General features: G+C 42.5%; 1 long non-coding RNA gene across 1 annotated transcript in view; it reads right to left on the bottom strand.

Moving 5' to 3' along the window:
- Positions 1 to 3,014: 3,014 nt before the first annotated feature.
- LOC128346165 (uncharacterized) overlaps positions 3,015 to 22,120 on the bottom strand; it is a 56,182-nt gene continuing 37,076 nt past the window's right edge. Inside the window, exons 3-5 of the long non-coding RNA XR_008316815.1 lie at positions 14,443 to 14,593; positions 8,507 to 8,627; positions 3,015 to 3,253 (exon numbers count right to left, since the gene is read on the bottom strand). This is a non-coding gene — a long non-coding RNA (uncharacterized LOC128346165). The remainder of the gene's footprint in view (positions 3,254 to 8,506; positions 8,628 to 14,442; positions 14,594 to 22,120) is intronic.

The raw sequence follows: 22,120 nt of genomic DNA, 5'->3' as shown, positions 1-22,120 counted from the left end.
TACTTATTTATTTATTTTGCATTATAAATTGACAGATTGTAAACTCCTTGAGGCAGGAACTTGTTCTCTTTTACTGTACACAGAGCTGGATTATCCACTAGGATTCTAAACCAACTTGATGGCACGTTTTCCCTTTACCTTCCAATAGGCATCCTCCCTAAGGCCTATGAAGTTCCTATAAACTTTATTTATAATCCTGTAGGACTACAAAAAGGTTATAATGCAAAATAAATAAATCATCATCATCATCATTATCATCATCATCATCATCCTCCCCTGGGGGATCACAGTGAAAACAAGGAGAAATATAGTGTGGGATAGTCTGGGGAAGAATATGCATTTATTTTGGTTATGCTTGCTTAGGCTTGTTTATGGTAGGTATAAAACTAAGGGGCTGTGGCAGTTCTGAATTTGTTTGTTTGCTTGCTTGCTCTTCCTCCAAGGTGCCCAGAGTGGTGTACATGGTTATGTTTCTCCTCACATCAACCTCAGAGGTAGGTTAGGCTGAGAGATACATGATTGGCCCAGACTCACACAGTGAGTGTCATGGCTGAATGGGGATTTGAACTTGGGTCTCCCCGGTCTTAGTCCAACAGGCATTTATTATAAATCACAGGACTTTACTTGTATTTTGAATGGGGCAGACAAGATGACAACACAAAACAACCAATATAAAGAATGCAAAATCGTGTATTTTGGAGATTTACATGATTTGCATAAATTTACACTACTTCTTGAGTATTGTTTTTCTAACTGGAGAGTGTGTGTGTGTGTGTGTGTGTGTGTGTGTGTGTGTGTGTGTGTGTGTGTGTTTAGGGACACGTTTCTAAAATATTTACCATGTTTGCTTTGAAAAATAACCTTGCCTTTTAAAAATATAAGGAAATCATAAAAATTCAGATCACTTGCTCATAAAACAACTTCCGTGCTTTTCAAATAATATTGTACATGCTGCTTGGCATATTATGGAAGTACATGTTTCCAAAAAGTGAAATTTTTTAATTCAGGCTCTTTTGTGCAGTTAACTGACTTTTAAATTTTGAGTATATTCAGGAGGATCTGGATAACTTTAAAATGTGCTAGCAATACCCATTAGTCTTGGACTGGGAAATAGTGATAATATGTGTGAGTAAACATGAATTTCGGTAATAAGATAAGCATAAGATTCATATAAGCAAAACTTGGGGAGATATTCCACATGTGCACTATCAACCCCATTGTCCACAAAGAAAAAACACTCTAATCTGCCCTCACACTTTCTGGAAATCCTTGATTTCTTTCTTGCTCAGTACCAGGCTCTGATTAAGTGTCTTCCTGTTGAAACAGAATCTGCACAATAGTAAGGGCATCGCTTAGATATAGGCATGTTTGTTTCCCAGGGTGATCATCTTCTTTCTTATAGAATGAGGCTGTTCTTGGTTCAGGGAAGCTTTTTACATGCAAGATTATTTGTGTGGGTGTTTACTCATGGCTTTTCCCACACTGTTCTGCTAATTTTTCATTTCACATTTCCTCTTTTCAAATGTTGCGATGTGAGAAGTATTCTTCTGATCATTGTTTTTAAAACTTCAGTTTCTTCACCAGCTTTTACATGTTGGAATCAATGACAAATAGTATGAAGCCCATCCTTAAAGTGATTGACAAGTTTGAGGTATGAAGGGTGCAATCCTGCATTCCTGAACGTTTATGTTGAATTCAGTAGGATTAACTCCTGACTTAACACTCTAAGGCAGGGATTCTCAAACCTGACTCCCCAGATGTTTCAGGACTAACAACTTCTTTAATCTCCTGCCACAGCTACTAAAGGCCATTGTGGCTGAGGATGATGGGAATTGTAGTCCAACATCATCTGGGGACCCAACTGTCAGAAACTCTACTCTAAAAATTGGGCTCTACTATTGTTAGCAATAAAAAAGAGATTGCTGTATGACAACAGTGGGGGAAATGTCATAAGACAAGTGAGAAAATAAAGTCTTGTACTGAACTTAATATTTATGTCGGTACACACACCTTTCCCTACACATATTTCATCCATAAAAGAAGAAAAAAATCACAGATAAGGTGAATCTTCATTTGTTTTTCTATAGCTGTCCACCACCTAATGGCGCAGCAGGGAAGCAACCTGCCAAGGAAGCAGGAGGCTGTGGGTTCGAATCCCCACTGGTGTGTTTCCCAGAATATGGGAAACTTCTATACCGGGCAGCAGCAATATAGGAAGGTGCTGAAAAGCATCATCTCATACTGCGTAGTAGAAGGAAGTGGTAAACCCTTCCTATATTCTACCAAAGACAACCACAGGGCTCTGCACCACAATCTTTACTTTCCTTTCCTTCAAATCAGGTACCAAATCAGATACTCCCTGCAGTCCAGGAGCAATCAACCTTGCCATGCCTCATTACTTCACAAAGGCAAAAGTGGCAGCAAAATCCTCAAATGAAGGGCATTTAGCAGTTCAGCTAATTTATATCCAAGGTTCCACTTTTTTTAAATTTATTATTTATTTATTTATTCGATTTCTATACCGCCTTTCCAAAAATGGCTCAGGGTGGTTCACACAGAGAAATAACAAATAAATAAGATAAACAATAAGATAAACTTTTGACTGGAAATTCAAATGTTCAGCTTTTGTATAAATAAATAAATAAAAGCACTGACTTTCTTTAGAAGTGTAATACTTGGCGGCTTCTTTATAAAAGATATGATTTATCTCTGCTCATTGATATCAGGTCATTCTGACGCTACATCCTAATCAAAAGAAAATACTGCGCTAACGTCAATGTTGTAGTAAGATAAGGGCTTTCTCAAATGGAAACTTTAGTTCCTGCCCTGCACATCAACTCTTGATATTCATATTTCCAGTTTGTCCCATGTAGATGTATATGTTTTTCATTAATAAATGTTCCTGAACATATAAATATTTATAATCCTGCGAAGTCAAAAAAACAAAGCAATATTGTGTTCCCTGCTGTTTTTAGCAGCCTGAACATTTTATTTTTGCTATTGCTCCAAGACTGGCTGACATCAAATTTATAACTTCGGCATAGAAATCAAACTGAAGTGAATACTCAAAAATTGAAAGGAAAGCACAGTCTCTTGGGAAGTGCTCCCCCACAAGCCCCACTGGGATGAACAGGATTAATCCAGAAGCATTATTACCCCAACCATCCACCGAGACTTCACACCACTGTAGTCTTCCACTGCTGCTATCCTTTCAATGGAGCTTCCTGAGGAAAACTTCTTGGTGGATTGTGCCCTGAACACAATCATTGATATTTAGCATAAAGTCAACAGAAAGAAAGAAAGAAAGAAAGAAAGAAAGAAAGAAAGAAAGAAAGAAAGAAAGAAAGAAAGAAAGAAAGAAAGAGAGGGATTAAGACAAAGTAAGAAAACCATTAGAAATACAAACTTTTCTTTCCTCTTTTGTTCTCTTTCCCCCCGCAATGTCAGTATATTGTAGAGGAGCATAAATCTGTCATTTTAATAGTCTTCAAACCATCTTGTAATATATTTCAGGAACCTAGTTGTATGTGTTTATTGACTTACACAATTTTAGGTTTAGTTACAAGTGGATTCTTCTCTTCTTCTACATACGCACTCTACATATGCACTTCAAGATGGGTGGGGTCTTATAAAATGCTGAGGTGTTAAATATTTGAATCCAGCATCAGTTTAAATAGGTTTGGTTCATATCAGGCCTAAACCCCACTGATGAAAGATCCTTGAGCATATTAAATCAAAAGGAAATTTTTTGCTAGTCACATATAGAAAGTCATAGGTCCCAAGCTGTCTTCCATTTCAATCAAAAATAATTATTCCTGTAGATTCTATTCCCCCCACTCCCATCCCTTCTTTGCTACTCTAAAGTAAAGTGGTTTAAGTTAAAAGTGTAACAGAGCTTCCAAGGAGCATTGGAAACAAATCCATCATTATTACAAATAGAACTGCTAGCTGTTATAAGTAAGGTGAATCCTGCACTCTCTGTATGCATGTAATTGCCACCAACGTTCATATGAAAGTACTTGAAAGTGCATGACAATATATTACATCATTGAGACAAGATTCCACTACCCAAGGACATCCGATTCCTGCTTTTCTCCAGCTGCCAAATTATTTCTAAGACAGAAAAGATCATTAACGTACAAATCTATTGCTCTGTAACTGCACTGATGCCGAGCCTCAACAACAATAAATCAATCCCTCAGCAAAGACTAAATGTACAGTATCTGCTTTGTTTTTGACACTCTGATCCTAAACATTTGCACCACTGTGTCTGCCTGCAATGCAGAATATCATTGCTTGTGTTGCTGCTGCTGAACTTCAGAGGTTATTATGATATCATATCCTAAGTACAACAAAATCCTTATTTTGTTGGTGCCGCAGCCCTTAGGATTGGGCTCTCAGAGTTTAATCTGACTGCAAATAGTAACTAAATTTTTAATGATATAGATGTTCTTTCTCCCTCCCCATCACAGTCTCTTTTGACCTTCAGATACTGAAAACAAATGAATAATTCAAAACAGATCTTACATTTGCCCAACTTTAACCCTGTTGAATGCTACTTATTTTGAGATGTGTTCTAATCCTCCAGAGTAGAAATAAATACATAGCGTAAAGTTTTTTTAAAAAATAATCCAAGCATCTAATATTTTTAAAAAAATTCATAAAGTTTAAAGTGCATATGTCCCAACAACCTTGTTTTGTAACTGAATATTCCAGGAAAGACAACATCAGAGACTAATGCAGCTGGTGATAGCTGTTGCTGACTGGACAGCAGCAGGAATCATTTCCAGTAGCAAATATATATATATAAACTGGCAAATGATACCCATGTTATTACCTAAATCACTTTTGGCTTCTAAGAGGACAAAAGCTTGTCCCTTGAGCTGCAGTATTGTACATCTCAAAGCAAGGACTATAATGAAGCAAGCCAGTTCAAATTATACTGGCTCAACACATGTGAAGAAAGAGGAGCCATGCCAAGATTGCACCCATTGGGACATCCTCCTTAGATGACCTGATGCACTCCCAATGTGTGTCTTGATCACATGCGGTGCTGTTTATTCGAGTGACCACTAAACATGATGTGATACAAATAGTTGTTTAATACTTGTTTCAACAAGTATTCGTAGCATGTGTTTTGGGACCATTCAGATGAACAGCTCCCACACACCATCAAGAGGTGTGCTGGGAGGGCCTCAGGACATGGAAGACTCCTGTGGAGGAAGACCCAGTGACATGCTTTCAGCACAGCCCCTCTTTCTTCATGTGTGCTGGGCCAGTATCGTTTGAACTGGCCCATTATTAAATGGTTCCTTTGGGGTTGTACCATAGAGTTAGTCCTCCACAAAGGAGCCAGGATGACATGCTTTCGGTGACTTCTGTGAAGATAGGTCTGGACTGAAAACCAAGGAGAGAGAGAGAGAGAGAGAGAGATTTTAAAAAAATAGAGTTCAATACATTCCACTTTGAGTTTTACTTAGAATTCTCCATATGTGAAGCAAGAGTGGTGAAAGTATGACAGAATCAATATAAATATGTAAATAACACTGGGCAAGGTTTAGAAGCTACTTTTCTGTCACAGTACTTTGAAATTATCATGCCTTCTACTAAAAAAGAAGTGCCTTTGTGTTGTATTCTGTCTATTATTATTTTGTTTGGAGGTTTGTCCCAGTGGGGATCGAGTAGAGAGAGTGGGTACGGGGAAGTCAGAAAGAAAAGAGAGGGAAAGAAGGAGAAAATGGCATTGTTTCTGGAATAAAGTTTTAGTTAAACCAACATAAGATTGCTCTGTGTTTACTAAGGAAGCAGTTATAAAACACTTGGTGATGAGATTTTGAACCAGCTATGCGTGAGAGTTCCTGCATCTTCCTTTCATTGCATTACTGGGCCAACATTCCTGAACTGCTACATTCTAGTATTGCTGTTGCTTGTTATCCAGCTTCTTGACCTGCACAATTCCTGAACATACCTTTTTCTTATCAGTCCTGAACTCTGTTGTTCACTGGATGCCCACTGCAGCATGATTCAGATCCCACCACCAACTTGTTTCTTGCCCACCCCAGGAGAACCTGCTCTTCCCTGGAAACAATGAAGGTCCTTTTTCTGCAATTACCTCCTCAATATACAGATCTCTGATTTTACTCCAGCAATGCAGAAGGCTATATTGCTTCACTGCCTGGGCCCAGAAGGCCAAATAATATGTACTCATTTGCCTTTTCCTACCAATTTGGAAGGAGATGCTGTAGAATCCAAGGGAAAGAGTTGTGGTATGCAAGGACAAGATAGTGGAGTGGAATTAGGGATATTAATAGTTTAATGAAATAGATATTGTATATAAAGAGGCAAGTACAGATGCCTTTCCAAGTGCTCTTGCTGCTGGCTGTTTTGTTAGCCCCACCTCTACACCAGGACTGGAATACAAGTAACTAAAGCCCCATTCAAAAGCTGGCCTGGATCAAGGAATGGATTAACCAACAAATTGTTCTAGTAAGAACTAATCAGCCTACTTTCCTTTCACTGGCTCTACAAATGGACTAAATTTTTGTTCAAATCAAGGCCACAAGTTAGATCTCTTGCACATCAAATGTTCATGCATCCATCATCTTGGATCGGGGTGGATTACATCATTACAAATGACACCATTGAGGTGTCCCTGTGTGTCACTCACTACAACTGTAACAAATTTGGTTCAAATTGGTTAGACAGTCCTCCAGTTAGTACACTTGCACCTCAAAAGTTCACACATCCACCATCTTGGATCAAGATGGATGACATCACCACAAGCTACGCCATTGGAGCATCACTATGTGTCCATACAGCTGTAGCAAATTTGGTTCAAATAGGTTAGACAGTCCACAAGTTGCACCACAAAAGTTTACATGGAGAGGAAAGCTGGTCTTGTGGTAGCAGGCATGATTTGTCCCCATAGCTAAGCAGGGTCTGCCCTGGATGCATAGCAATGGGAGACTTAATGTGTGAGCACTGCAAGATATTCCCCTCAGGGGATGAAGCAGCTCTGGGAAGAGCAGAAGGTTCCAAGTTCCCTCCCTGGCTTCTTCAAGATAGGGCTGAGAGAGATTCCTGCCTGCAACCTTGGAGAAGCCACTGCCAGTCTGTGAAGACAATACTGAGCTAGACAGACCAATGGTCTGACTCAGTATATGGCAGTTTCCTACGTTTCCTACATTTCCTACGTTTCCTGTGTTTGAGCGCTGGGATAGCGTAGAGGTTAGAGTGGCGAGGATAGAGACCGGGGGTACCCGAGTTCAAATCCCTATTCAACCTTTTCTGGAGAGGAGAGCTGGTCTTGTGGTAGCAAGCATGACTTGTCCCCATAGCTAAGCAGGGTCTGCCCTGGTTGCATATGAATGGGAGACTTGATGTGTGAGCACTGCAAGATATTCCCTTCAGGGGATGAAGCTGCTCTGGGAAGAGCAGAAGGTTTCAAGTTCCCTCCCTGGCCCCTGCAAGATAGGGCTGAGAGAGATTCCTGCCTGCAACCTTGGAGAAGCCGCTGCCAGTCTGTGAAGACAATACTGAGCTAGATAGACCAATGGTCTGACTCAGTATATGGCAGCTTCCTAGGTTCCTATGTTCCTATGTCTGCTATCTTGAATTGGGTTGGATGCCATTGTCACAATCTATGCCACTGAGGTGTCCCTATGTGTCCCTATAGCTGTAACAAATTTGGTTCAAATCAGTTAAGCGGTTCACAAGTTAGCCCACATGTGCCTCCAAAATTTATGTATCTGCCAGTGTCCAAAATGGCCACCGCTTCGAGGACCTTCCCCAAAGGGGAAAAGGTTAAAAAAAATCTTTTTAAACCTAAAAAAATAATCGCAAACCTCCCACCCCGGGGATCGGTCTGCGGCCAGACCGAACAGGGGATGGTTCGGTTCAACACCAAGCCACTGAACCGAACCTACTTAACATCAAATCCATTCGACATTAAGCCGGTTTGCACATCCCCAGTGGAAACTCTGCTCACAAAGCTGATTTTTCTCACTTTCCTGCATGGAAGGTCACTTGCAACAGGTGAAAGAAAAGGGGACACTTTGCTAAGGTTTAATGGCCATGAAATGCGGATGGTGGCTTTTTCATATTCTCTGTACACTATCATTTCCCATCTACTTTACAAGAAACTCTGTACAACATCAGATCTGCACCTGCATTCATCCACCCGTGGGAATATGGAGATTCCCCTATTTCCATAAATGGATACTTCACTGCTGTCCTGGAATACAAAGTACGTACTGCAGAAAGGAAAGTGTACGTGTCACAAAAGGGAGTCTCACTATTAGGCTGGAAACACCAGAAAGTTCTACAGATAGTGTGGGACTCAAATAGCATGGAGCCCATATTGAGATTATGGAGAATCAATATGCTGATATGATTGCCGATTTCTCGGATGTTCTTGCTGATACTCCTGGCACTGCCATATATGTCAAACATAAAATGCAGATGATGGCAAATGCAATACCTATACAACACAAATTTTAAAACATACCCATAGCATTGCGCAAACCACTTAAAGAGGAGCTTCTAAGGCTACAGCATGCTGACATCATGGAGCCTGATGATTCATCAGAATGGGTCTCTCCCATTGTTCTCGCATTGGAAATCAAATGCTACATTTTGAATGAGCAAAGAATTAAGAGATGTTAACTCCAACATTGATTCATTGATTGATTGATTGATTGATTGATTGTATTTTTATACCACCTGATATGTACATCTCTAGGCAGTATAGTCGATTGTCATCCATTACCCAATATCAATGAAATGTTGCTTACTCTGAAATAGGCCTCTGTATTAGGGGTGTGCATGGACCAGTTGGGGTGGTTCGGTCCGAAGTTGAGCTGAATTTGGACCAAATCATGACTATGCAAACCGGTTTGGTCAAACCTATCAGCTGGGCAGGTTGGTTCAACAAACCAGCTTGAACCAATTTTAAGCTGTTCACATTGGATTGCTAAAAACGGCCCAGTTCACGGTGCTCTGTTTCAATCACGAACCGTTTCTGCACATCCTTACTCTGTGTTCACAACTTTGGACATGTCTTAGGCCTGTCATCAAATTTCTCTGCTCAAAAGCTCTCAAGGGTCTTTTTTGAGTTCAAAAGACTGCTCTTTGGATTAGCCTCTGCAGCTTCGGTATGTCAAGGAATGATTATGGATAGCATCACTAACTTTCAGGATTACATTTTAATGTATGGCAAAACCATTGAGGACCATGATGCTAATCTGACAAAAGTCTTAAGAAAACTCTGACAGCATGAACTTACTATCTCTGCAAAGAAATGTCAGTTTTGCATACACTCAGTGACATACTTGGGACACATAAATACCTCAGAGTGGCGTACATCCCCAAAAAGACCTGATGAAAGCTGAAAGACCTGGGAAACACCAGAGCCAAGCAACAAGGGTGTACTTCTATCATTTTCAGGACTCTGTGAGTATTACTCTAAATTTGTTAGGCAATTTGCCTCAAAAGTTGCTCCATTGCATCTTCTTTTTTAAAAGAATGTAGCATTTAACTGGAATGTCATGCAAGGCTAGTTTTCAGACTATCAGATTGGCCATTACTGAAAGCCCTGCTCTCATTTCTTTTGACACCAACAGGCACACTATTGCAACCATTGATGTTTCTGAATATGGTTTGGGTGCTGTCTTGACCCAGCAAAAAGGGGACAGGAAAGTTACAGTTGCCTTTGCTCCCAGAGTGCTTACTGCATCAGAGAAGATGTATTCTGTCGTTGAAAAAAATAGGGGTGTGCTGAAATGTGATTTGGCTGGCCGAATTACGGGCAACTCCCTTTAAAATTGAGGGCTGACACAGACCCTTTAAAGCAGAGGAGAGCAGATCCAAACCTGCTTCATCTCTGTTCACCATCCCAGAGCTTCCCCCAGCAATGCCCATGCATCGGTGGGGTGTCTCCCAGCTGCACCTGCATGGCACTAGCATGCAATGGCCTCTGTGCATGCACAGCGGCCATTTGCATGCTTGGGACATGCAGGAGCTACTGGGATATGCCCACCAATGCAAGGGGCATAGCTGGGGTGGGGGTGGCGTCGGGATCTGCTCTCCTCTGCTTTAAAGGGGCCACCCCAGCACTCCCCCTAGCTATGCCCACATGTCAGCTGAGTGTCTCCCAGCTGCTTCTGTGCAGAGCCAAATGGATCACCAGACTGTTGGACTTTGATTTCCAAGTGGAATATCTTCCAGGTCTTTGGGATACAATGGCAGACTTTCACTTCCAAGTCAAGAGGAGATCCCCAGAAGACGAGGAGGAAGGAACAGTAATTGTGCAAATAGCTTCATCCCCTCATGGAGTGATAACATCTTCTGACTGGGAAGTGGCCTTCGGAGTATGGCCGTGCAAAAACAAGGTACTTGAAAAATCTTTAAAAGGGCATATAAGTGGAAGAATTTCAACAGGGGAAGCCTTTCCAACCACTGTATCACCATTATAGGGGGAAACTATACTTACTGAATTTTTGCCTCTCACAATCTGGATGGCTTTAAGAGGTGTTTGGATATACCTGTATTAATGGAGGAGAGGTCTATCAACGGCTACTAGTCAGAGGGCTATAGGCCACCTCCAGCCTCAAAGGCAGGATGCCTCTCAATGCCAGTTGCAGGGTAGTAAAAGCAGGAGAGAGGGCACCCCCTCAACTCCTGCCTGTGGCTTCCAATGGCATCTGGTTGTCCACTGTGTGAAACAGGGTGCTGGACTAGATGGGCCTTGGGCCTGATCCAGCAGGGCTCATCTTATGTTCTTATACCTCAAAAGCATGGGAGTTCTTCCACCAGCCAGAGGTGCACTTAGGTAATTTTGGAGCCTGGACCTAAAGGCCTTCAGAGCTCCCCACTGCATGTTAAGCATAATTTTTAACACATAGGTCCTTGAAGGCATAAACAACAACACCCAGGACAGGCTAAAGAGGATTTGGTGGGCCCCAGGAGATGTGGAGGCCCTGTACTTCAGCCTCAAGGCCAGGGGTAAGAGTGCCTCTTTCACCAGCACCCAATATTTTTAACTGTATATTGCTTACTTTCAACTTGAAGGTAGGGAAAGAACATCATAGATAGATTCCAAATGTCCCTGCTTACCAGGGACGGTCCCTAATTTCTGGAATCTGCTTCTGTAACTCCCTGCCCCTATTTTTCTATGTTGGAGGAATGTCTTGTTCAATGTTTTTCCAATGAGTTACTAGAATTGCCATTCTTCAGGACTCAGCACCCTCCCCATAGTCTGCAGAAATGAAAACTCTAAGTGGGTTGATACACACATGGTATCTCTAATGTAGCTGTGCATTACATAACTGTGAACCCAAGGGGGACAGTTTTGTGGTATATATTGTGAAATAAACTTTTGTGGATTAATGCTTTGTAATGTACATGAATTGTTTTCCTCAGTAAGCAAAAACATATTAGGGATGTGCATGAAGTGATTCACTCGTACACATCCGGGATGGGGGGAGCAGTCGCTTTAATTGGGAGGTCTTACCTGCCCCTCTTTTGCTGCTCTGCCACCCCACTCCTGCCCCAGCGCAGCGCTGCCTCTATTAAGCAGCCACAGGCTTCTGTTCTTACAAGCCACACCGCGTGGTGGCTTGCTGCTTGAGAACAGGAAGTTCCTTGTTCCCAGCATCCCACGGGAATTGCCATCAAATAAATGACATCTGCACATGTGCGGGCACCATCTGGCGTGGTCAGCAGATGTGCATGATTTGTGCACATCCCTAAAACATATACATGGGAAGCATGCCATTGGTTAATCCTTTTTTCTAACATGGATTTGCTTATTTTAGTTTTTGATTAATTCCTTTAGGATTTCCACCGTTCTTGCCCTGCACATGGAGGATTCTACTAACTGTAATCAGGAAGTGGAAGCTCATTACAACTGTAGCCCCTTGGATACAACTCTAAGAATGACACAAAAACCGAGGAGGTGACTCAGAGCTAGGTCCATTCAGATCTAAGACTGTAAGCTCTTATATTTTCTTTAATTGTTCTTTAGTTTAATCAAGTGCTTGTTCTGAACCGGCCTCCTTTGAAAGATAACATAAGGTTATCTGTGTTAACACCTTTTTGAAAAATGTGTGCAGTTAACCACATGATCCTTCTCATTTTCTCTTCCTCCCAAGGGTGGCTCCAGATTGGGGGCAAGGGGGGCAAGCATCCCCATTTCTGTTTCAAAAATTGAACATAATCTAATATGATCTAATCAGTTCACTCACCCATAAATGCATTTTTCCCCTTCTCTGCCCCACCCCAGTTTATTTTTCTGGTGCCACCATCACTTTCACCTTTCACATTCATGATTGCAGCCTTACATGAAAAACATAGGCATATACAAAGCCAGTGTTTACACCATATATACTACCTATCTGTATACTTTCAAAATAGCAATAGCTATGTTAAAAATAAAAAGAACTCCCTAAGCTGGATCTGAATTTCATCCAAGATGAAGGGCCAGGATGATCCAGTCACACCACCTGCCATCTGTTCTGCAGCTGCTTTCTGTAGAAGAAGGAACATTTCCTCCTGGCCTGGCAAGGCTATACCATGGCTGAATATTATTCATTGGTAATTGCACCAAATACACACAAGTCCTTGGAAATGCTGATTCAGAAGCCCCACACACATGGGTGAAAAAACATTCTCTGAATTCCTTTCCTGGGATGTTTGTTTTCTTTGGGCAGTTGGGTGGCACAATGTCATGTTAGGGCTGAAAGGGAGGCCGGTATTTGTACATAAATATTTGGATGTGGATGCTGAATTTGTTGTTTGCAGGCCAATTTTTAGAGATGGATGTCATGGCAAATTTCCGTGAGGATTTCTTCAGGGTGGTAAGCTTTCATCTTCATTTTTCCACACAAACATATTCTAGTGGAGCTGAGGTCTGAAATGGGAAGTGCATCCACCCAGAAGTGCCATTGTATGATCAGAAAACTCGACCCTTCGGACTGGATATGTCAGAGTTGACTGTGGATGCCATGTGATGATATTTTGACCATCTCTTGTTGTGACCGACAGATGCCTTTAGAAACCATCCTGGTTCAGATTAAATGCTGATTATCGGTGGTGGGCAGTCTCTCATGCCAGCTATAGGTGGTGGACAGCCACACATGCAAAGAATGCATTGTAGTCTGGGATAAGTCACATAGTAATGTTAATGTATTTGTACAGTGGGATTGGACTCCTAATTTTTCATATTTCAGAGTGACAATGCTCCAAATCTAACAAGTGCATACCCTTCATACTTGACTGGTATTTTGTAGAGGTGTGCACGAAGCATTTTGTGCACATCTGGCAGGAGGGAGTAGAGAGCTTTAACCTGGAGAAAGGCCTGGAGAAAGGCAGGTCTTACCTTCCCCTCCATTGCTCCTCCACCACGCCCTGCCATCCCAGCGCAGTGCTGTTCATATTAAGCAGCCGAGCTGTCTGTTTTGAAAAGTTATGCCATCTGGCTGCTTCTTGCTTGGGAACAGGAAGTTCCCTCTTCCCAGCAGCCCATGGGTGACGTCAGTACGTAAATGGTGTCTCATGTGCGGATGCCATCTTGGTGGCCAGCATGGTCCGCACATGTGCAGTTGCCATTTATGAGCCAACGCGGCCCACAGGCTGCTGGGATAGGGAACTTCCTGTCCCCATGCAAGAAGCAGCCAGGCAGCATGGCTTTTCAAAATAGATAGTACAGCTGCTTAATACAAACAGCATCGCGCTGGGGCAGTGAGGGGTGGTGGCAGAGGAGCAACGGAGGGGCAGGTAAGACCTGCCTTCCTCCTGTTAAAGTGACCCGCTCACCCCCGCTGAAATGATTTGGCTGGGGCAGCTCAAAGCATTTTGGTGCCTCAAAATAGAGGCATCAAAAGATTTTGTGCACATCCCTAGTACTTTGTACTAAAGCATATACCTCAGGACAAAATGGTTGATTCATCACCAATCACACACCACTCAGGGCTGCTTCATATATTTTCCTATATAGATATCATCTCCATGTATGAAGAAACATATATACTATGTTGTATGAAATGCAGAATGTGTTTCTTTTGCTCTAAGTACACAGAACAGGCAGCTGATGGAGAACTGAAACAAGAGGTATAACAGAAGCACTTATGAGGGATGCCTCTTGAAGAATTCTGTAGTAATGATATAATCTAGTGCTTGTTCATTTCAAATCTCTGAAACAAAAGTTTCAGTGGCAGCTAGTGCCCAAAGAAAGTGGTAACATGTCCCATTAATGTGCTGTTAGGAGGCTACTAGTGAGGCAATACCCTTTGGCCCTTTCCTGAAAACATGTATTTATTCGATTTCTATACCACCCTTCCAAAAATGGCTCAAGAATATCTACTATTCCCCAATCTACTGCCATAAACACACACTCTCTGCCACCTGTCTGCCTGCTAGCCATGCACAATAACTCACACTGCATACCTGGAGTTGTTTTTGTTGTTTTTCTACGCCCCCTATAGAGAGAAGGAGGAGAGGAACAGTTTCCATCTGCCAAACACTGGCAAACAAGTTGCAGTCGAACAGGAAGCTTCCTCTGGAATGGATGGAAGATGTGATGGAAGCCAAGCCAAACCTAAGGACAGAGAGATAGCCATTTTCTTTCTTTCTTTCTTTCTTTCTTTCTTTCTTTCTTTCTTTCTTTCTTTCTTTCTTTCTTTCTTATATTACCATATTCTTCAACAGTCAATATGTTACCATATTCGTCAACATTTTACAAACAAAAATAGGGGCATGCTGCGAACAATCCGATTCTTATACCAAGGACCCTTTGATTATTTTTTGCTGAAGGCTCTCCCCCAACTTTTGCTGGTGCCTTCATTGATTCAGCAACTACATGCCCCTCACCAATTTAAAAGCCAAAAGGGTGTTTTGTTCTTGTTGAAGATAAAGTAGAAATCCATAATTGTCCTTAAATCAGGTTATTAATAAGTTCCAAGGGCGATGGCATACTGCATGACCGCAGATGGCAAAGGGAGCACTGGGTTTTTCAAGGAACCCGTGCAGAGGTCAGCCCATGGCAAACCCACACAGCCCAGGCTCAGTTGTGCCATTCTGGGATTCAAGTGCTCCACTCCAGAGATCACGGGGCTCTCAGGCAGTCAGATACAGGGCCTCATAGCTAGCCAAAAGAGAGAGTGGCCTAACTACTAAGGATGTCCAAGGCAGTCTTATGCAGGTCTCACCACAGCAAGGCCATGCAAGGTGCACTCAGGGATAGTGATTTCAGCTCTATCAGACTGCAATCTCTAGTCCAATGTTTCAACTTATGGACTCAGCAGTCCAATGATTCAGCTAGAGGGAAAGGGTTTGAGCACACCATGGACACTTGGCTGGGCTGGTTTCTGTGTAGTAGAAGGCAGCTTGGGCCACCAGTCTCCCACAACAAAGACTTTTTATGGGGCTTTCCCCTTGTAAGGTACTAAAAGCAGGAAAACTCAGAAATACAAAAGAGACCAGGGGAAGGTTCCAGCACAATATGTAGAGAAGATGTGTGAATGAGACAGTTATTCAAATGGCTCCCAAAACAAAAGGGCTCTATTGTGCCAAATCTACATAACTGAGCAGGACTTGGCCTTGATTGCATTCTGAGCTGTGATGGCTCTGCTTCTCAGGGGCAGTCTTTGTCTTAATAGTAATAAATAAACTTAGTAGCTTTTTGCTTTCTATTTCTATGGCTTTATTAAAAATGCATGGACTTCAGTAGGGATGTACAGGATGTTTCAATGGTGAAACGTTTCAACTTGAAACAGACCGTTTTGCGAGTTTCAAGCTCAAAACTAAACACCCTTTAAATAAAGTGCCTGTTTCGAGCTCAGGGCAGAACAAACCTGTTTTGCATGAAAGGTTTCAGCCGCCATTTTGGAGGTCTGTTTTTACCTTGCTAATTGGTTTTCTGGCACTGGCTTCTGATTGGCTTGTGATCTCCTTTCTTCTTGGTTGGTTTGTTATCATAGAAATCAAGTGTTGTCAGGGGTAACTGTGCCCCCATTGGATGGGAGGAGGGAGAGGTCAGTGAACACAAAAGGAAGGAAATTCAAAATTTATTCAAAGGAACTGGGAGGCAGAGAGAGCCCTTATACCATGCCTGAAGAGGATACATCAGAAGAAGAGGAAGGAAGGTTTGACTTTGTGGTTTTCTTTTCTCAGCACTGAATATAATATGCTGTACTATTGCTGCTATAACTATATGGTTTTGCTGGATTTCAGATTGACAAAGGCAGAACTTGGGTGCCTTCCTGCCTGCCTTGAGTTGTGGTTTGTTTTGTTTGTGAGGTAGTATTGTGGCAAGAAATGGACAGTGGCAGTGTGTGTGTGTGTGTGTGTGTGTGTGTGTGTGTGTGTAATATTTCTTGTGGATTTCTGTAATGAGTTCCACGTCTGGCCTTGAGACTAACTTGTGCTTCACTCATTGCTCTGCATTGCAAGGGGTTCTCAGTCAAAATGTGGTTGAAGTTGCTCTAGTTGAGGGGGGAATAGTGGCAGCGTGTGGCGGGGGCCGGGCAGCACAAGAGGTATTTTTTAAAAAATTAGGGGGGAGGGTTTGCAGTGGGGGGGCCTTCACAGCGGAGGGGCCTTCGCAGCGGAGGGGCCTCCAAAGCCTTTCAGCCTCAGGTGCCAAAAATACTTAGGTGTGCCCCTGACAACAGGCTCATATGGAAATAGACAGTCCCTCAAGTACCAGGGCCCAAGTTCTTAAGGGCTTCAAATAGTGTGCAAAAACAAACTGGGAGCCAGTATAAAATGGGCATAAGACTAGAGCCTATTTAGTTACAATTTTTGTAGACCAGAGCCTATTTAGTTACAAAGGAAGAGATGACATAATCATAGTGAGAGGAAAGAAAGTGTAAAATTTAGCAAAGATGTTCTAAATCATCCTAAAATTCTTACTTGTTATTGACTGGCTTCTTGTAAACCAGGAAGTACCTTTCAGAACTAAGAAATCTGTATAGAAATTGGGTGTGTCAGTCTTCCACACAGGGGCCAGCAAAACCTCTGTTTGTTGCAAAATCCAAGGTCTGATTAATGTAGCTGATCAGCTCATACTTCAGCCCATAACTTCGTTTTCATGTTACCTTCACAGTTATACCTTTAAGTACTTAATCTTCTCAATATTCATCAGGCTTCTTAGATGGCAGCCATCATGAAAGGCTCCAGACTTTCCCAAGAATGAGATTACAATGAAAATTATTGTTTATCATAGTCTGTTTTTCTCTTTGAAAAGAAAATAGCATCAACTTGGGAAGACTTCATGTCCGTTGCCAATATGTCCAACAGCAACAAGAATAAAAGCTGAGCCAATATTTGTGTTTTAAAAGTGAGAGAAAACGTGAACGGTGACTATTACTACAGGTTGAGTCATCTTTCAGTCATGATTTAGAACATCTTTGCTCAATTTTATACTTTCTTTCCTCTCACTACGATTATGTCATCTCTTCCCTTGTAACTAAATAGGCCCTTGATTTTTTAAAAAATACCTCTTGTGCTGCCCGACCCCCAGCACTGTTGCCACAACTGCACTGCTGTTAAATACATTTCTCTGTGCACTTGGGCAGCACCAGGGATGGGGAGAGCGGCAGTACCAGTGCTGGCAGCCACGCCAGCCAGTAAGGAGTACTTTACATTACTTTTCTTGCCACCTCCCCCCATCTCCCTTCAATGTGGAACTGGTCCACTTGAAATGGGCTTGGTTCGGTTCAATCATAGACTGAACCGGCCACAGTTCAATCTGTGATTGAACCGCTGAACTGGTCTGGTTCAATATGAACCGGTTCTACATCGAACGGTTCTTGCACACCCCTACCGCAAATGCCTTTCATATATTGGACACTGGATCATAATTACAGCTTGAGCTGAACTACAAATTATGGGACTGGTTTTGCTGGCTTCCCTCTGCCCAATACTCTCCCGGACAAATGGTGCAATTCTGCAAAAGTGAAACTAAATACCACATTAATCTCAGGGAGTGCAGTGTGCAGCTAAATGTTATATGCTGCAGTCAAAGAGACTTTGGACCTACTTAGGAGCAGGTCACGCTGGATGACATCCAGACTAATGCTGCACTAGGGCAATGAACAAAGTTGTGTACGTACACAAAGGTCATGTCACTGAGTCGTGCAATATCTTGCACTCTCAATCCGCTTACACAAACGTGCTTGTGCAACAAGGACAGCGGATAAGTTTGCATAATTCCCTGCAATGTATATGGACTGAGGAGCAATGTATATGCAGAGCAGGAGGCATGTCACAGGTAGCACAAGTGCACCATGTTGCACTGGTGCAACACAAGTCAGGAACTCAAGCTCCCGGCTTAGCAGAACTAGATAGTGCAACCTGTTTTCACTAGTGCAACATTAGTCTGGATGCCAAGCAGGGGCGGAGCTACAAGAAGGTGAATGGGTCTGCAGAACCCATGCCACCCTACCTCCACAGCTGCCTCACCCTACAAGGTGGCTGCTTCACTTGCCTCCCCCTGCCTCCCTTCCCCTGCTGGCCAGCCACCTGCTGCTGTGCTGTTCTTCACGGTGGCACCATGCTGCCCATCCCCAATGTGGTGGTGGTGCTTCTGCAGCCTGCTGCTGCTTTCCAGCTGGTTGGGGTCAGAGCCAGCTTGAGTGTGGGCAGCAGGAGCATGCCTCCACCGTTACTGGGGGCAGGGAGGCTGCCCCCGCCATGCCTCCAACATCGCTGCCACTGGGGGCTGCTGGGGTAGAGAACTCGCCACCACCACCACAGGACGGCCACCCATGAGGACATGGGCCACTCATGCCATCTCTTTGCCACTGATGCCAGGCCACTGTCATTAAATGGATTGCTAACCTAAATGGTTAGGATAGGACTGCAAGTTTCATGTAGTTTAATGGAAATTATATTGTGGCCAAGCACTTTTCAAATACTATACCTGAAGGGTTGTCACACAGAAGAAGGCGAAGACTTCTTCTGAGGCAAAGACCCCCAAAAGTAGGGCCAAATCTAATGGACTTAAGTTACAGGAGGGTAGATTTCAGTTGAACACTAGGAGAGCTTCTTAACAGTGGCTGACATGCTGCACAAAGACTATTCTACATGGGACTGCCCTTGAAGACAATTCAGAAACTACACTTGGCTGTCCAGAATATGGCAGCCAACATTTTAGCTATAGTAGACAACAGAGGACTTATGTTCTGTACTAAATCAGTTACCCACTGATTTCTGGGTTCAATTCAAGATGCTTGTGTTGACCCTTATAGCCCTTTATGATCTGGCCCCTATTTCTCCAAAAGGATGCCTTCTTCCATATATCCCTCCACATTCATTAAGATCATCCAAGGAAATTCTATTGAGAGTGCCCCTATAGTGGATTGCTCTAGAGCAAAGGTTGTCAATCTTTTCTCAGACTTTGGCCATTGTGGCTAGTTGGGGTTTAGTCCAACAACATCTGTGGACTTAAGGTGGAGAACCCAGGGTCCAAACTAGCACTTCAACGATAAATCTCTCTGCTCCAGAAGTTAATCACACATCGTTCCTCTTGAATTTTATAAAGCTGGTGAAGAGAGCTTTCTGTTAAATTTGAAATTTTTAATCTTAAAAATTAATTTAAACTTAATTAATTGTTTGATTGATTGATTGATTGAAAGCAACCCTGTTATATGAAATAAATACATAAATAAATGCAGTGATATAAAGCAATGGTATAAATGGCTCCGTAATGCCCCAGAGCCAAAGTAACTTTGTTATTACTGTTTATTTCTCTTTAGCCAACCTGCTAAACAACCAAATGCTTATAACTCAGTATTGAACGACACTTGGAATAGTTCAGAGCACTTTGTTTTATATAGATCAATGATTAGCCTGCAGTGTGATGTTCACTCACATGAGATTAGTGACTTTTACACATAGCAGGTTTTACCGCAAGTTTACGGGGAGGCGAACTTGAAGTTTACCCCAAATCGAAATCAGGCTATACTCTAATGTGCAGTGAAAAACTCGAATTGTCTGTGAACTGCTTCCCAATAACTTGCAGGGACTTTGGGGTAAATCTAGCTGATATGTGAATGCACCCCTTCCATTCCAGAGGAGTTGCGAGTTAAAGGGCTTCAAATGTCCCATGTGAAAAGCTTCCTGCTATGCTTTTGCTGAGATTTATGTTGATTGACTAAAGCATTAACAAGATACCGAAGATGGATGCCTATCTTGGGCTGTCTCTTAAGCCCATGCAGAATTACACAACTAGTTCAGAATGACTGCTGGAAAATGCAAACAGTACAAGACTTTAAGCCTTTTTGCCACATGGCTTATATAGAGTTTCACAATCAATCAACATCAAATTGGAACCAGAAATTACTAATTCAAGGAGTGCTTGCTTTCAGCTAACTTCTAGGCATTTCAATGTAAGAAATGATGCTTGTCCCTTCTGTAGATCAGCCTATAACAATATCTGTGCACCAAATTGGATTTTGTTTTGTGCACCAAAGGAGACTTTGGAACATAGGAACACAGGAACATAGGAAGCTGCCTTCTACTAAGTCAGACAATTGGTCAATCTAGCTCAGTATTATCTATACCAGGCTTCCCCAACCTGCAGCCCTCCAGATGTTGCAGAACTACAATTCCCATCATCCCAGCCACAATAAGTTGTAGCTGGGGGTGAAGGGAATTGTAGTTCAGCAACATCTGGAGCACTGCAGGTTGGGGAAGCCTGATCTACACAGAATGGCAGCAGCTTCTCTAAGGTTGCAGGCAGGAATCTCTCTCAGCCCTATCCTCCTGCAAAAAAACCTGGGTCTCGCTTTTCGCTCTGCGTTGGCGCAAGTCAGCATGGGGCATAGCATGGTGGGGGAAAGGATCTTTCAGTGGTAATATCACACAAGTATTAAAAAGAGAACACCCAGACTACTTGAGAGATTTGCTGTTCACACTTAAAAAATGGAAGGTTGAACCAGATCTATTTAAAGGATCCTCCTCAGTTAAGCAGCTAAGGAAAACAATTTATGGAGAGATTCTAGAAGTGGGTTTCTTAAAACTTGATTTAGAACGTAAACGCTACGAACACCGCACTTCACAGTACTTGTTGCAACCCGATCACCCTATCGCTCTCTTTAAGGAGAAAAAAGTCCCTTTCCATTTATGGGAAACAAGGTGGCGCTTATACCACCAAGTACTACCACTTAATGTGGCTAAGCCATGGCTCCCAGAGGACCAGCAAGAGTGTCCTAAAATCACCTGCAAACAGAAAGCTAGTGAGCTAGGCAAAACATTCAGGGAAACCCATTCACATTTCTTAAAAGAGTGTGTGGTAGCCAAAAGAGTGTGGCAGGGAGTAAGCAAGCTGTTAGAGTGGCCTGATTTGGAAAAACAGACTTGGGAAGAACTAACCTTGGGTTTGAGTGATAGAACCTCCTTTCGAGATCCCAGAAAGAAACCTTCAAGGAAACGGGACGGAACGGGTGCCCTCATACTAGAGAATTGGAACGTTCCCCTTCTCGTAATCAGGTTAGTAAACCTGTATGTCATTTATGCAATGCTCCTGCATAGGAATAGGGAGGGAAGACGCGACCAAGAGGTTCACGCAGATGAGACAGTAAATCTCTTCTGGAAAAGCTTGTATGGTTATGTGCACAAAGTCAAGAGTATCTCTTCTAAACAGCAATGGGACAAATTATGGAAATGGACATTGGACGTAAACAACACCCCCCCAATTACCTGATGTGCCTTGTAATCCCCCATCCCCGAGTTACAGTACTACCTGCATATATTTCATAACCTTGTGGGTTTCCAAATCCTTGTGTATTAATCTTTGTAGATATGTGATGTACAAAGCACCACTTTGTATATAATTGTGCTTTGGCAACGTACTGTATGCTTTAGTAGTTTGTTGGTTCAATAAAAAAATCTTGTCCTATTAAAAAAAAAAAAATCTTATCCTATCCTGGAGAAGCCGGAGAGGGAACTTGAAATCTTATGCTCTTCCCAGAGTGGCTCCATCCCATGCGGGGAGTATCTTACAGTGCTCACAAGTGATCTCCCATTCAAATGCAACCGGGGTGGACCCTGATTAGCTAGGGGGAGAGGTTATGTACTGAACAGCATCTCCATGTGATGTGGCAAACCGCTTTTCAAACTG

This window comes from Hemicordylus capensis, chromosome 2 (assembly GCF_027244095.1).
Source record: "Hemicordylus capensis ecotype Gifberg chromosome 2, rHemCap1.1.pri, whole genome shotgun sequence".
Classification (NCBI taxonomy): Eukaryota; Metazoa; Chordata; class Lepidosauria; order Squamata; family Cordylidae; genus Hemicordylus; species Hemicordylus capensis.
This window is presented reverse-complemented; position numbering and strand designations above follow the sequence as displayed.